Source organism: Drosophila elegans, unplaced genomic scaffold (genome assembly GCF_018152505.1).
Source record: "Drosophila elegans isolate 14027-0461.03 unplaced genomic scaffold, ASM1815250v1 contig_183, whole genome shotgun sequence".
NCBI lineage: Eukaryota > Metazoa > Arthropoda > Insecta > Diptera > Drosophilidae > Drosophila > Drosophila elegans.
Genome location: NW_024545550.1, coordinates 3,204,812 through 3,219,755, shown reverse-complemented (window position 1 = coordinate 3,219,755; position 14,944 = coordinate 3,204,812). Strand labels below are relative to the sequence as shown.

Below are 14,944 nucleotides of genomic sequence, written 5' to 3'. Positions count from 1 at the left end.
CCCGGGCACTGAAAACCCGTTGGCTGACTAATCGCACTTAATGTGCTGCAGACGGGACACCCGACACCTGAGCCCCAATGCTCCTTGTTCCGTGCTTCTGGGAAAAACAAAAGTTCATTGCCCTCCGCCTGCGCAGCATCTACTTTGCAGCCCCGATAATAAAGACCTTTATGTTAATGTCTATGTAAGCTCTCGAAAGCGGCCATTCATTACTTTAACTATTTAATTACAGTGAGAGTTTGTCTTGGGTATCATTAACTGAAGTGTACCCGTTGACGGCCCATAAATAAAAGTGCCTAACTTAATGTAACAAGTTTGGTAAGTGTTCTAATCAAGGCTAGACAAATGTTTTACATTATTACAACTTGAAAACAAATATTTGGTTACTCCATTTTATAACCTTGCTGAGGGTATTGTAACTGCAGTCGGAAGTTAGCAAAACGAAGATATAATTTGTCATGTATTTTTAAGGTTGTTCCCTTAGGAGCTATATGATATAGTCGTCCGATCTTTACTAGTTTAGAAGATATTGGTGTAGAAAATGTAGCCTTTTTTAACGGAGCATCGGATCTAGACAATATAATAATACAAATAGTAGACTCCTATACACACGCTCTTAGTGCACAACGTCACTACATGAACTGCCATCAATTGTGATAAGAATATTGTCGAGAATAAATGACAATCAGATAAGTATAAACTAATCGCACAACACAAAATAGTCTATAGTGGTAACGAAGTCATAACTATTTCCATTGTTGGCCAGAATGGCTGGCCGGAATGGTCATGAGCAATAACAAAGCTATGCCCGCAATTCTTAAATGGAATTGTCACCTCGTCGGGCGCCAAAGAGGCTCGTACAAACTTTGTGGCGAGGGGGAGGGGGAGGGGAGGGTGTGATATTTTGGCCGCATCAAGAAACGGATTGGAAATGGAACTAGGGCCGCAGGCTCCAAAAGCTCGCCACATCCGACGAGACCGCCGGTTTTGTGCCCGGGAACCGAAAATCCGAGAAAAGCGAAGAGTCGAGCATTTAAGGCCCCCGAATCTGAATCAGAATCCGAAACCGAATCGAACAAAACAAAACCCATTCAGCTTTGTGGCAACATGGGGTAGCAACACACCACGTGGGTGTTTTGTTTATCTTATCGACCGCCAGTGTTGGCCAAAAGCAGATGGCCAAAGGCCAAAAAGTGTTTACACTGGCTTGGTCGATATTAATTGACCCAAAAAAGTGCCGGTAAGTGCACTCATCTTTCGCCATGGCAAACCCGATTAATGGCCGGCGCAACATTTGGGCCATGTTGCCCAATTGGCGGCAACATGGAAGCCCGCTGCTTTGGCTGCTTTGGCTGCCTTTGAGCCACAAGTGTTTCTGCCACCCACCCGCTGATTTCGCCCATTTAGTCGAGGAAAACAAAGCAGCAACAGCGCCACGAGCTTGTGCTCCTTTCCACGCTCGCTCTCTGTGCCATTTCCACTTTGTTTCTGGGCCGAAAGCTTTCGGCTTTTCCGAGCTGCTCCATCGCGCTCAGTTCCTCGTCGAAGTTCAAAGCGTTTGGTGTTCGCAGCGGAAAATCGAAAGCGGCATCCAAGCAATCAGCACACAAAAAAACACAACAAATATAGGAAATATAGGAAAGGAAAGCTGCTAAGTGAAACTTTGAAAACGGGCGCGAGCAAGTGAGCAGCGGCGGCGGCAGAATCAGCAGCCGAAGTGAAGTGTAAATAAGTGAAATACCCAGCACACACACACAGATACACACGCACACAGGCGGCGGAGTTTGGGCCTTGGTATTAGAACGGGCACGGGGTAGTTGTTTATATTTATATCCCCCGATTCCAGTTTCCCCTGCCCCTACATCAGGTGCGACATTCCCCGTTTATATACGTTGCCCAAACGGCATCGCATTTCCCGACCTGAACAAAAATATCAGTTAGTATTAGACTCATTTCATATGCTCTCCTCCTTGATGATAGCTACTGATGACTGGATCAATCCTAGAGCTTGAGTTTCTTGGGAATATTTTTATTAACAAATGTAGTCAACATCTTGTTATAGTTTCTAACAGCAAATGCTTATTTCCCTTGGCTTATGATGCGTGCCAATCTCAAAATTTCAATTGATCATTTATTTATAAACAGGAAGGTAACAATAAATTATACAGGAAACGATTTCAAACGACTGGAAGTGATTTGTTCTTATAATTTTTGATCAATCAACTACACAAGTTCACAAAAAATTATACATTAATCGAACAAAGTGAATTAACTGTACAGTTTTTTGAAAAATTGACAACCATTTCTGGTTTTAAATAAACTTATTTATATTAATTGCTTATTATTACGGTTGCCGAAGAGCAACCGAAATATATTGACGAATTACCAAAATTGAAATAATTTTGTGTTTTTTTTCAACGTCCTGACCTCGAGCCGGCTAACAATTAATATACTTTGGAAAGGTCGCCAAAACCAACTATATAAACTTATTTATAATTTAGTTACCAAGGTGAAACCGGTTATTAATGTTAAAAATAATTTTCTTTGCAAAACACACCCAGAAAAAAACTACAAACAGCATTAAAATATAAATAATAATTCAATTCTAAATAATAAAACTCCTATTCTCTCTATACTAAAGAGTCTAAAACTGTGGTCTGACACTTTAATTTTAAGCCACATAAGTTTTATTTTGATACTTTCGTGGTATTAATTTAAAACTCATCTTATTGAGAAAATTCGGAAGCCCATGTTTTCTTTGTATGACAATTTGGTTTTGTATGCAGATTAACTTAGCAAGAATCTAATATAATCGACTTTATTACTTAGAAAGGCCAATAATAATAGTTTACGTCTGAAGTATATTACTTAATGAAGAGTTTAATCTCTTTGCATAAGTAAGATAAATCGCCTTGCACCCATTAAAGGTGCAGAATACATTGTAGAAATGGCATCGCGATTTCCGACGGGTTTCTCGGTTCGGTTCCCCTTTGCATTTATCAATGCCTCCGCCTGGCTGCCCCCAGTTGACTTAGATTGATATGGGAACAATACAACCCGGCCAAAGGGGCTAGAAAAAAACCAATTAAAACCACCACCACTCGAAAAGTTGGCCCGGCCAGCAAAGACCCTTAAAATTGCAGCGGGCAAATTTTAATTGGAAAAACTTGCCTAATTGAAGTTTAATAAACAAAGCGGCCAGGAATGGGGAGTGGCATTGTGGCAATGCAAATCCAGTCCAGGACAGCACCAGCTTCGTTCTAATTTCCAATTAAAAGAAGACAAAGAAAAAAAAACAGAGAAATTGTGCCAAGTGCAATGACCACAGCTGGATCCCAGCCCCAGGACCTGTTCATTGTTCATTGTTGGCTTCCGCCTGGGCGGATTCCGGGGGCGTTTCTACGTTTCCTCGCCTTTCTGTATCTGGGAGCAATTAAAATATGCACAAAATGTAAATGAGAGATGCCCAACTAAAGCCAGGGCCAAAACAGAACGCCGAGTGTCCTGTGTAAGCCGCAACGATTTTGTTTATTGAATTTAGAGCAAGCCAAGCGCAGGCCAAAGTGCAAATGAAAAAGTGTGAATAAATTGTGAAGCAATCAGTTGAGATAAACAGTGATGGAATAAAGGATACCGGACTTCGAAGGACATTTGCCAGAAGGTAAGGACCGCGATACAACCGCAATCCCAGCCTCATTTAGGTCGCATTTCGGGATCAATAAACGCATTCAGGCCGAAATACTCAAGAGTCTTGTTTATTTGGCCAACGGTAATTAGTTTCTCCCCTTTTGGGCAATGGTGCGCCATCCATTTCCACCCTTCGCCACATCGCCTTTCCCTCCACGCAAACTGTTTGGCAGCCCATGCGGCGTATGCGTAATATTAAGATAATTGAATGGGCCATGACAAACAACAAAAATAAAAGGCAAAACGAAAATGGAAATGAAAATGTGGCACTTTTTCTGCCTCTGTCTCGCCCCTGCGTCTCTGTCTTTGCGCCATCATAAAGCATTTTCCGACCTGGCTCGGCATATCCTTTCATTGCTTTTCATGTTGAAAATGGCCAATAAAAATGTTTACGACGCACGCACACACTCAGGTAAATTCTTGGAAAATGTGCCCGAAGTAGCGTTGAATACTTATTAAAAAATTACCCAAACTCAGGCGCACATAAGCATTTATGTATATGGGCATTCACAGTTCTTTACGATTCGCCGCGATGTTAATTATTTGACATTTTCATAAAGAGTTTAATGTCTGATAATTTCCCAAATATGACGTGGTTTTTCCGATTGCCATGTGTGCCCTATGAAATGACAGGAGTGGGCATTTGGCGCCATGCCGAGCTCTTGCTTCGTTCTAATTAGAGGCCTGGGCAAAAAGTTGATGAGGGTAAATTGGCAAATAATTAATCGCCAGTTCATTTAGGAGTAGGATTGGACAGAAAACTAGCAAGATATCAGGCATCCAGCAAACGCACAAATATAGTTTATAGAATATAATAAGTATACCAACACTCATATCAAATAAATAACAGACTCTGATTAAAGATATTTTGTATATTTTATTTTATATATCTTTTAATGTTTGCTTATCAGTTTTTTAATTAGGGTAAAAATAATAAAACTAAAATGTTTGGTTTTGTAACGAATTGATGGAACAGTTATAAAAACATTGAAACGTTAAACAACATTATTTTTTAATACAATACAATAAGAAAAACTTTTCATTCAAAAAACTTAATAATAAATCTTTTTGATCTAGCAATACTTTGTTAAAAGCATCAAAATACTTTGCCTTTCGCCATCAATACCATTAATTACCAAGAAATCATTTTCCTTTCATTTTTGTTTACCAGTGAACTAATCAAACTAAATCAATAAAAGGCAAGTCAAAAATGGCAGCAAAACGTCAAAACAAAGTTTTGATAAGCTTATCGAAACAAACTTTTGTCAAGCAAACGTGATTTTCTAACCTAAACGGATGATTGTAATTAGTTTTCCGTAATCGATTTAGCAAGAAGCTTAGCAATCATTATCAAAGATAAAAATTCATTTTAGAGTACATGAATTTTTCAATGAAATTATTCAAGCTCTTGAATGTGAATTAACACCGCCTCGAAATGTTTCATTTTATTCATGGCGTATACGTAATTTGGTTTTCGCTGATGCTGTCTCTGAACTCTATATAAACATAAAAAATTGTTTATATTTGCTGCAGCAAATCGTATGTACACACATCCAAAATCCTGTTCGCTCACATAATTCGAAAGACATACAACTTGAGAGAAAACCAAAACAACGAATTGCAAAGAAGAGCAACAAACAAATGCAGAACGCGTTTGCATGTTTCGCCCCCATTTTAATGGCTCTCAAATTTTATATTTATTGAAACTATAAAAAGTTTATGGGCAAGTGCCGCCGCTGTTGTACTTGACCTGAACCATGTCCATTTCCACGTGCAGGGAAAATCTTATTTGGGTCACAGCAAAGGCAACAACGTCCGGCAGATTTGCGTAATGTCCGTAAGTCAATTTTACAGCCAGTTTAATGCGTCTGCTGAGGCAATCCATAGGCCCGTAAATATATTAATTTGCCCCAGAGTTGGCACCTTTTTAATGCATCCGTTGCGTTCTTTGTTCTACGAATGGGCCGCGAAAGATACTCTGAGTGCTAGTGTAAACATTCGGGGAAAATCTGTATTGAGAAAATTTAGTTTAAGTCAATTTTGCTACGTGCCAAAAAAGAAACGATTTAGACAGAAAGGCATGGAGTTATAAACTGACAAGAACGAATTTGAAAGGAAATGTGAAAATTATGAGCAATAACTTAAAAGCAATATACAGTTGAGCATATGCCAGATTATTTCAGCAAGGAAATACATTTACTTTTCTAAACTAAATTGAAACGAATTAATTATGTATCCAGTTGTATTATAAATGCAGTGGATCATGGATATACAAAATGCTTTATGAAATCTGTGAAAACTGTTTTTTTTTTTCAGTAATTGGCAATTAAAACTATATTTGTGGTAAAAGAATATATATTTCTTAAACAGGGACGTAAAAACCACCATAAACAAAATTCTATTGAATAATTAAATTTCATAACTTAAAATCTAGGAACATATACTTAGTCAGACATTACAAAAGCTAAATAGTTAGTAAAAAAAAGACTGATTTAATAATCAACTTTCACAGGTTTCAGTTTAATCTTTTTACGGCCTTTAAAGGCCAAATGTTTTAAGTAAGATTAAAAACAATCTGTTTCTTGATCATTAAATTAAACATTAAATTGTATTCCCTTGCAATTGTCAACTGAATTAATCAGCGACCCTGTTACTTTTTGTGCCTGATTCAATTAGATAAAGTGCGGTTTGTTTAGGTTGCCGCTTTTCCTTTTGCAGGTGGAAATGGTACCGCGCCAACCTGGCGTATGAGTAATGCGCGTGCAAAACATTTATCTGCCAAACACACTTTAGATGCAAAGTGAGCGCTTAAAACTTTAACCGAATGAGCTGGGAGTGCCGACCGCCAAACGAAGGACAGAGTGCGAGTGTCCTGTCCTTCAGTTAAGACTGACAGGATAACTGTCGTGATGGGAGGGTAAAGGGCTATAAATCAGCACTCGAACCACTTAATAAGAACGACCAACGCACCCACACACACACGCACACACACACAACCACCTCGAAAAATGCACACACTCGATCCTGGCTTTTACACAATGTTTTTTCGCATTCCTTGAATTTTCTAGGTTTCTCCCCACGTTTTTCACCGCCTCGAGAAAAGTGCAAAATGAATTATGGCAATGAAAACAAAGAGAAATATGCGGATAGCTGCGAAAAACAGCTGGCAGAAAATAAAACGAACCGAGAACTTGATACAAATATAATTATTAACAAATGCCGACAGCTTGCAATGTAAAAGCACATGAAAAACCATAAAACAAAAGTTCATTTTCATTAATTAGTTTAATTGGGTTAAGAACAGCGCTATTTGATATTTTAAATCAACTTATGTTTTTTTTGTCTGTATGGACAATAAATCAGTTTTTCTTTTTAAATAGTTAAAGTGAATATGAATTTCCAAAGTATTTACTAACAGTGTTTTTATGGAAATCTAAATTTCGACTCTAAATATAAAACCAAATGAGTTTAATTGCAAGCATTTTCTCTCTGTATTTGAAAATGTACATTTTTTTCTCTCTGTACGTAATGGAGGATCCTCATCTGGCTGGCGAAATATTTATGGGCGTGGCAGCGGTATGTTTTCGTCACGCGCTTTAATTGCCATGGCTGCCTGGCTCGCAGATGTGGGCGGAACCTGAGCAGGGGCGTGGCAGTGCCGCCCCTTCTCTGTTTTGATTTTTCGCCAACAAAGAATTTTACTCTTTTTCAACGCCCGCATCTGTTTAGCATAAAGCAATCGCGAATTAGCCATAATTTGTTGCCAACTAAATGTGTGTGCTGCGCTTATCGCCGTCAAAATAAAAGCTCATTAATGCGGCATTCGGAATATTTTAAATATTTGCCCAGCGTTTTATTATTACCATTTTCCAGACGACGTCGACACCGTCTACGACCCCCGCCCCGCCACGCCCCTATTTGGTACCCCTTATTTAAATGGTTGTTGTACTATGCAAACGTGTTGGTGGATGTGTGCCTGTGTGTGTTTGCATATGTGTCTGTTTGTTTTTGCTGGTGTCTGTGGGTGCCTCGATTTTAATTAAATATGAAATGCGCTCGCCTTCGCCGGTCTCCGCTGGGCACAGCTGGAAATGGATACACAAAAATCAAACAAACAAACTAGCTAACATTTTACAATGAACTTTGAATGCTCTGAAGCAAAATGTTTCGGCTGTATGGGACATAAACCACAAGAAAAGAAACAAATATATAGAAAAAGAGGCTTAGGAAAATATAAACACATCCATTTTGATAAAGGCAAATAAAAAAGGAAAAACAACTATGATATCTATTTAATTGACTTTCTATACAAAGCAAAAATTACCCAAGCTTATTATTATACAAAAAAGTATAAGAACAAAGATTATACAATATTGTATATTCATTGATAATTTGTTGAAATTTAAAAGCTTTTAAATGTTTCTTTATAAATTAAATTAATAATAAAAGCAAAATTAAATAATAATAAACCAATGCAAAATATATCAACGTTTTCACTCTAGCTGTTCCGCTCTACACATTGTTTCTTTAAATCTTGCTCTACTGATGGAATTCTATTTAGTTATTAAAAACACTCAGTTAAAAGACTTAAAAGTGTCGCATCAGTTTGTATTTCACTTCCGTTTCCGTCTTGTTTCCTTTGCCCCAATTTCCGATGCATCCGTTAACCTAGAAAGAAGTGAAAAACTTGTCATCGCGTCATTTGTCATTTCCACAGTTGGCGAGCATACACCGTGAAGGGAAAACTGGGCTAGAAAAGATGGTTAAAATGGTGTGCCAGATCCAATCAGGCTTAGTCACGCTCTCTAAAACTATTTTCTGCCTTGCTCACTTTGTCGATCGGGGCGAGAGCTATTGTCAATGAGCTTTTGTATAAGTTTTACAAGGGAATCAGTATTGCAGGGAACAAAATGTGGGCGAAGGAGGAAAAACAAACAAAAATGCCTGAATACAACAAACAATTGAACATTCTCTGTTTACATTTACAGTAAATAAATACTTTAAGAAACATAAACATTGTGTATTTTAACAATTAGTTACATGAAATGCTTGTTTTTCATTTTGCTGGGAATATTTTTAAGTGACAGAATTTTTAGTTTGTAACATATTTTTTTAATTTTGTTAAATTAGAAAGTAAAAGTGTCATTTATTAATAGTCTTTAGTTTTAAATCATAAAATTTTGAATTTATCCTTAAAGTCAAGCAGTTTTCCATTATTTCTAAGCAACTTAGTCAGTTAAAGTTTCTTAAGCTAAGTAACGTTTTAAAATATGTTTTCAAATTACTCCCAAAACATCGACTATTAAAGGACTTTTCCACGATTTCCGTGCACCTTGCGTGCTCGAATTCGCAGAGTGTGAAAACGGAAAGGCAGCTCATAAATAAGAGTTGTTGCATGCGTTTTGAACGTGGAATCCATTTTGCGGGGCCGCTGTCGCCTTCTGGTTTGCGTTGCTGTTCTCAACGCAATCTGCACCACTTGTTTATGGCCGTTTAATGAATGCTGGCACTTGGCGTGCACCAGCCACATCCATAGCAACTTGAAGCTGCTAGCTGAATCCACAGCCACAGCCACAGCCACGAATATGGCTTAAACAATGCAGCTCAAAGAGACCCGGCAACGAAATGAAACGCAACGAAGCCAAGCAAGCCGGGAAAGCCTTGGGAAAAACCCTCCGGTAAAACCAATTTGCTGCTGAGCGGCCGTAGACCGTAGACCGCAGGACGGGCATGGGCGTGTTGTTGCCCGACTTTTAGGTCAACTTTTGCACTATGCATGCAAATCTGTTGGCAGCGCCCGTATACAGTCGGCAACAAAACAACGCAATCACACTCGGAACTATCTGTAATATTTTTAAGAACAATCAAAATTGTTTTATACGTTAGGAATTTTTTTAATTAATAGTTTTGCAATTACATAAAGAGTAAATCATTTATTGTAATAAAAAAAATTTATATTTTTGCCATTTTGTAAAATCTTTTAAAATACATACATATTAATGAACTTATTTAGTTTAAAAAAAAACTGAGTGTGTATCATATTCAATTTTTTAAAAAAATTTTAAAAATATAAATGAAAATCCAAACTGAAGCACAAACTAAGTTATTTGTGGTAGACAATTGTTGCCTTTATAACGTAAGAATATATTTCTATTTCTATGAATGCATATTATTTTTAAAGTTTGGAATCTTTTTTTTAAGAAACAATTTCTCACTCGGTGAAATTCGTATATTTTTTTTAGTGCAGCCATGAGAGCACGAGAATTGACTTTTCCTTTTGCGAAAACTTTTTTTACACATTTTATGGGCACTGAGACAAGCACTGGGACGAGCATCCTTCGCCCTCAACTTAACCCTCTTTAGCTAACAGAATAAACAAAGAGTTTAAATGGAAATTAAATTTTCCTGGGCGCCAGCAAAGTTGCGTAAGTTTAATTTGGCTAATGAAAAGCGCAAAATGTTGTCTCAATAGCAGAATGTTCACTGTATCGCACAAGTGGAAAAGTGGGTAATTGAGTGGCAAGGAAAAGTTTCACAGCTTAAAAAGCCACAATTGGTCTACCTATGTATAGCTCACGAATTTTTGGCTTCATGTTTGTCTGTCCCGCATTTTCAAGCCGAAAACGTGCCAAATCAATAATTTTGAATTATCCATTTGGGCTGCCCCGATTTTCCAGTTCTGTCTGCTGGTGACCTAATTGAAGCACATACACATTCCCATGAAAATGATTTGTGATTTTGTGATTTCTGCCGATAAGTGGTCGAGTGCTCGCTGGGGATTTCAATGCGGGGGAAGAGCGGTGTATACGCACACGCATCACGGCATACACGTAGCACGCATCATTAACTTGAAAGCTGCTTATCATATTTGCTCATTGTACAATTACCAGTGCTATTCCAATGGCAGGCAGCCTCCCCCCAAAGTTCCCAGAAAATAAAAGCCCCCACAATCAAGCCCCGAATTTCCAATTTCGAATGGTGGGGAATGACTCAATTCAAAGCAGAAGAGCCCCGAATTATTTCTAACCGCATTAGCTATTACTTTTTATTATTCGTAAGCCACGAAAATATTTGTCAAGCTTTTTGTCTTTTATTTTTTTGTTGCAACCATTTCAGTATGTTTTTTTGCACAAAAATACATTTTTATTAAAAGGCTTAGAAATTTACTGGAACTTGTTAAACTGAGTTTTAACAATTTTTTAATATTGTTCATAGGAATTTCTGTATTAAATATTTAAAGTACTTAGGCTCCTGGAACTTGTATCTTTTTTTCATACAAGGAGAAAAGCTTTCAAATTTGTAAGCAAATAGCAAGTGGAATTTTAAAGACAGCCTTTTAGATTGAGGCATCCAATAGATATTTCTTTATTTTATTGGTGCTAAACAATGTTTAACTTGGCTAAATCAGGTAATCATTAAATAGTACAATTATTCTGAAGCCCTTTTCAAAGTACTTGGGACACCTGACACCTGCCACTCTTTTCAAGTTTCCCATCAGACGCATTTGGAATTCCTTCGGCCTTACATAAAGACTTGTACAGCACCAAAGTAAATCCCTAAATAATTAAATACGAAATGGCAGGCAAGGGTTTATCCCCCGACCCCATTTTTCACCCGATCAGGGGCGAAATTCCTTCCCTAATAATGTGTAAATAGAATCAAAATTGTTGACTCTGGCAGGGCTAACTTTGCTGAAATTGAAAGGGGAAAAAGAGAGCCATTTGAGCAAAATTTTAAGACTACAATAAGTTGGCGCGCACACAGCACACAGGGGCACACACCCACCGAACAGACAGACATAAAAAAGAAAATTCATTGACATGAAATTCGGGGAGCATTTTACGTGACAATGCCATGAAATCGAATTTGCCAAGCGACCGGAAATGCGCACAACCGTGTGTATGTGAGTGTGTTTAAGCGTGAGTCCCGCCGACAGACAAAGAGGCGGTCCAGGAGTGGGGGCGGGGGGCGTGGCTGTCACTGCTGTCGACATGTCTTCTGATTTATGCCGCACTTTCCATAAGTTTTTCATGTTTTAGGCCGAACCGCTACCCTAGATTTGCCTGCGCCATCTCAATGTATTCAGCCATGAATTGCGTGAGCTGCCTGTACAAGCTTATTTACTTTTGACAGTCAGTGCTGGTGACTCTTCCATTTTTTGGCCAAAACTGGCTATTTTCAATTGTGGGGAGCCGGAAACTGTTGCATGTTTTATAAGGCTGCACTTTAATTTAAAATTTCTTAGCTAAATGCAAAAAATATTCATGGTTAATTAAATACATTTTATTATCTTGTGACTTTTAAAGGTTATCCATTTTACAAACATAAATAAAAGAATTCTTTCCTTATAGCTTTAAGGCATTATGTTTATATATTGCTGCGATAATAGATGAGGTTTTGCATCAGGTGCCATATATTTTGAAAATATTGTGGCACAATTTTTTTGTACCGCCCATTTATACGTTTCTTGGCTTACAGAAATCTTTATTTTCTTAATAAATTTGTCTACATATTATTGACAGCTAAGTTTTACAACAAAAATTCGCATTTAAAGCCCACTTTTGCAACTTGAGTTGGCTATTTTTTCCCAATTTGCCAGCTCTGTGACCACCCCCAGAAGAAAAAGGGTGGTGGAGTGAGAGCCAAAGACAAAGACGCAAAAGAGACGACAAGTGGGCTCCGAATGAAAGACACACTTGGAATTGTTTTTGCATTTCATTTCCCCTCGCTGCTTTCTCCTTTCTCCGTCTCCGTCGCTACCTGCTCGGCATAAATAAAATGCGGGCCCGGCAGCAGATGCTTTTGAAATTTCAAAAGTGGGCAACGTGACGATGACCTTCAGGTAGGCAGAGCACAAAAATTGTCAAAGAACAGGACTGAAAATTAAAAGCCTCGGGCGAACAGAGCACAATTGGTTCTGCCTCGCCAAGTTAGGGGTATTGAAAAGGGTTTCGAGTCAAGGGCCATCGAAGCCCCACAGAATAGACCTTATCGAGTGCGCAGAAGTGCTGCCCGAGATCAGGGATGCTGGTGGCCAAATAAGTCCAGGATGTGCAATCGTATTTTGGCTTCATAAATCAGAGCTCGATTCATGCAAATTGCTCGTTCACTGCCTAATGCTTGCGAGCACGTAGCTGATTACAGGAAACTGGCCAGAATCGAACGATGGCAATTTGGTGTCGATTGGGAGTCGGGCCAACAGTTGAGACCCCAAATTGCTCAATTTTCACGCTGGACCAGGAACGAAAAATAAGAAATACAGAAGCGAACCGAATCAATTGTCCCGCGACGTGAATGAGCTGGGGAAACTTTCGGCAAATGGCAGTTCATTTTGTATTTATCAAAAGGGGAGCAATGGTGAGGCAGAAGCCACGTCTGGCCTGATGGCGGCATAAACTTTTATTTCAATGAGAGCCATGAGAAATTCGATTGCACACTGGTCGAAATGGGTGACTTCTAGCTATAAACCTTTCTATTACTTACGGAACTATTCAAAAGCTTAAATGTAAATTAATTGCTGAAATTTTGCTAATTGTATTCGCTTTGTGCATTTCAATCAACAGTGAACTATTTGTAAACTAAGAAAACTCGAGGTGCCACTGAACGCAATATGAAGTTAACGAATATTTAGACAACCTAACATAATTAAGTATTTCAGAAATTAAAACAAGAACTTATTATCTGTTTTGTGGACTCTGATTTTGTAAAATAATTTATAAAAGCATTTTAATAATGTAAGGTGCACATAACAAATTACTTATCCGGTCTAAATTATTAAATATGTAAACAAAATTTAAGCCAATTTATTAGTACACTATGCTTAATTATATCACCAAAAAATTAACTATAGGTTAAAAACAAAATTTTTTTAATTAAAAAAAAACTTATACGCAATGTGGACACACGGCCTATTAAAGACCAAAAAAAGACCACTGTGCATTTAGGGAGTCCCAGCTGATCAAAAAAAAAAACGAAACACACTCAATACCCATACCGACACACACACGCATATTTGCTTACTTTCTCTCGCTTTCCCGCTATTTCCGGCGCTGCACGAGACAAGGGAAAATGGAAAAGGAGGAGCAAGTTCTGTGGCATACTTTTCGGCACAGCGTCTCCTTGGCATACAAATGCAGGTAGTAACGGCTGGGAAAACTTTCTACACGCTGGCATTTGCAAATGAAAGGCCACTGTTCTAATTCTGGCCTGTTGTTATTTTCTTTTCTCTTAAATATTTATACAAAAAATGAGCAGCTAAGCGGGCTAACACACATACACTGCATCGGATTTATTATTAATGCCCCCCTTACGTTTCAGCTCAGCCTGCTCCGTGTTTTGTTTCCTCTGAATTTTGCTGACTTTGCCCAAGGCCTTTTCTGGTCTTTTTCCTCTTTCAGTGGCTCTCGCTGCCTGTTCCACTTTTCTCCTGCCTGTTGCGGCCTTTAGCTTATTATCATTTATTTATTTATTTATGTCTAGCGTGTCAGTGCCAATATTTTACTTTCATTTTGGTTTACGGCTGCTGGGCCGACCACTCATTCGATTGTGCAAATCACCAAGGTTCCGGGGTTACAGCTATTTGGCCGTCGAGCTTGGATCCATTAATAAACTTGCCAAGAAAATATGGTCATATCCAGTTGAGATTGGCTCGATAACGCGTTTATTGAATTGTGAATGGGCATATGTCTGCACTGTAGTGATTGGGACTAAAATGTTTTCAATGAACAGCTGTGAAATGCCAGTAAGACAACTGAATGAAAGAGTAAGTATATATATAGCGAAATGACTTATATGGAAAATCCACTAGTAATACTTTAATAAATGTTTGTTAACTGAATAGAATAGAACTAGAGAATATTATTCTAAGAGAATAAATTCTAAAGTACTTAGTTTGTACACCATATACTTAATAACGAATTCCAAGTTCGTTTTGAATACAAAATAAGAGCCATTTGTTAATCAGAGAGTACTTTTCTAGTCCTTCAATGAAAGAGGAAAAGAAATAACAATTTCAGTTAGAAGCACGCCAATCATGCAGAACATTTTCCCTCCAAAGGAATTTTCCCTCCTGAATATGGAGCGGGTACCTCACCTGATGTATTAAAAATTCAGTAAGTTTTTATGTACATCGTATCGGTTGTATAGAAAATGCCAGAGGAATGCACATTGCATTTATTCAAACAATACCAATACCATTCCTCATTAGAAATGCCGGACAGCAGGCGTTGAAAGGTTTTTCTGCCTCTTAATATTTAAC

The 14,944-nt window shown here is 38.1% G+C and overlaps 1 protein-coding gene across 5 annotated transcripts in view; it reads left to right on the top strand.

The window, feature by feature from the left end:
• The first annotated feature begins 1,550 nt into the window (after positions 1 to 1,550).
• The window catches only part of LOC108138774 (NACHT domain- and WD repeat-containing protein 1), a 42,579-nt gene continuing 29,185 nt past the window's right edge, over positions 1,551 to 14,944 (top strand). For 4 of the 5 annotated variants that reach the window (XR_001774145.2, XM_017261261.2, XM_017261269.2 and 1 more), the window contains exons 1-2: positions 1,551 to 1,724; positions 3,542 to 3,661. The gene's annotated coding sequence lies outside the window, so the exon portion shown is untranslated. Of the gene's footprint in view, positions 1,725 to 1,775; positions 1,795 to 3,541; positions 3,662 to 14,944 lie in introns of those variants that run through there. The other variant, XM_017261247.2, reaches the window with a different exon arrangement.